Genomic DNA, 2,450 nt, shown 5'->3' on the forward strand with positions numbered 1-2,450 from the left:
GGGTTTCTGAAAGTATTTGGTGCTTCCAAGGTGGTTATCCCTGGAGAAGTGTGGTCACTGCTCTTCTGTTCTGTGCTTTGGTCTTTACTCAGGATGCGCCCCTGGATCCCTTGCAGCAGCAAATACTAGTGCTCCTGTTGGTCCTTCAACTGTGACCGGAGCAGCTGCTCCCTTGTGACCAATCACAGACACTCATCTCTACCCTGGAATAGTGACTCAGAACTGCTGACAAGCATTTGAAATGTCAATCAACTCCAGCTTCCTCCAGGAACAGCAAACAATCTCTTGTAATCTCTTTCTGACTATTGTTCAACCCCCTTACCTTCTAGGGTCTGAAAGCTCCTGAATTTGCTGTTGCTACTGCAGCAGCTAGCTCCCCAACAAGTTTTAAAAGAAAATTGAGGCACAAACACATAGGGATAGTGATAGCAACTGAACATGAAATATCAGTGGGATTAGGAATTGCTGGCTAAGAAAATTCCTTCTAAGATCGTAGGCTGACAAATTCTTAAAGATTTTTCTAGGTCTGAGAAGAGATAATACAATAGAAGGTAAATGAAGATCAGGGCAAAAGGGTGGTACAACATTATAAGGATAATTTCAAGAGTAATGAAACACAGAATAAACTGAAGCTAGTGATGAATACTAGACAAAATAAACTGGATTTTTAGCTATGTCAGGGGCAATAAAAACATCAAAGAAGAAATTGCTGTTGAGAGTAGCTGGGAAAATGACAATATATAACAGTAAGAATGCTGAACTATTCAAGTCTTACTTTGCTTCTGTTTTCCTTTCCAAGGAAAATAATCCTTTCACAGAGAAATAAAGACTAACAGAAAGTATAAAATCCATTATAAATAAGAAGAGTCCAATAGCATGTAGGGGGCCTCAATGAATTCAAGGCACCAGACCCAGGTGAACTATACTCCAGGGCATTTAAAAAAACTGTCCAATATAATTGCCAACTCATTGTCAGTTGCCTTTGAAAAGCATTGGGGAGCATAACAGTTGTTGTAGGACTCAGAAAGAACAGAGGTTGCTCTGAGTTTCACATAAGGGAAAAGAATAGACTGCAAACTATAGATCAGTTAGATTGACTGCAATTTCTGGTTAAATTCTAGGATACAGTATTAAAGGGAGGTTTTTTGAACATTTTGAAAATGATTCAAGAACAGGTCATGCTGTACTGACCTTATTTCCTTTTTAGATAATATAACTAGCCTGGTCACTTGGGGGCAAATGCTGTAGGCAAATAGATAAGTTTCAACAAAGCATTGATGAAGTCTCTTATCTCTTTTTATTTATTTATATACTTGCTTATTTTACAAAATTTCATGCTATCATTATAGACTAAATGAGGAAGTATGGGCTATGGTAATACAACTTGGTAGTTTTGGAGCTTGTTCAATGAAGAATCCAGAATATACTCATTTTTGAGTTGATTGCAACTTTTTAAAAATTATTTTTTTGTTTGAATTCACATGACAAAAGTGAACAAGATGGTCATGACCTTAACTATCTCTCACATGGACCTTTGGGGATCATCTGAAAACTGATAAAGAAAAACATCATAGAATAGGAACACCCTCAGGCCTGTTTCTTAGAGTTATGGTAAAAGAGAAATAAGCAGGAAAAGAAGTTCTTCCTCTCACATTGGTTAAATTCATAGTGCTCATGCTGGGAAGCAGTAGGTAAGAGTGTCAAAAAAGCAACAGACAATAGTGAAAAAGAAAGAGAAGCCAAAAAAGAGTTGCATAAAGAGCAAAATTCTTAGGCTTACCAATTTCAAAAAAAAAATTACTTAGTGTTTAATTTTCCCCCAGTTACATGTAGAAAGAGTTTTTAATATTCATTTTTAAAACTCTGAGTTCCAAATTCTCTCTCTTCCTCCCTCCCTACCCACCCTCATTGAGAAGGCAAACAATTTGATATATGTTATACATGTATAGTCATGTGAAAGTTTCATAATAGGCATGTTGTGAAAGACTAACTATATTTCCTTCCATCCCGTTCCACCCACCATTTATTCCATTTTCTCCTTTCACCCTCCCTTCTCAAAAATGTTTGCTTCTGATTAATCCCCCCCTCCAATCGTCCCTCCTTTCTATCACCCCACCTCTCTTATCCCCTTCCCTCCTACTTTCCTGTGGGTAAGATAGATTTCCTACCCAATTGAGTGTGTACATTGTTCTCTCCTTAAGAAAGTTCCAATGAGAATAAGGTTCACTCATTCTCTCACCTTCCCCCTTTTCCCCTTCACTGTAAAACTATTTTTTGCTTCTTTTATGTGAAATTATTTACCTCATTCTATGTGTCCTTTTCTCCTTCTCCCAGTACATTCCTCTTTCACCCTTTAATTTTATTTTTTAGTTATCATCCCTTCATATTCAACTCACCCTGTGCCTCTATCTATCTATCTATCTATCTATCTATCTATCTATCTATCTATC

The sequence above is a fragment of the Petaurus breviceps genome, unplaced genomic scaffold (genome assembly GCF_028583685.1).
Source record: "Petaurus breviceps papuanus isolate PSGF00001 unplaced genomic scaffold, PetGlider_PUasm1.0 183, whole genome shotgun sequence".
Taxonomy (NCBI): Eukaryota; Metazoa; Chordata; class Mammalia; order Diprotodontia; family Petauridae; genus Petaurus; species Petaurus breviceps.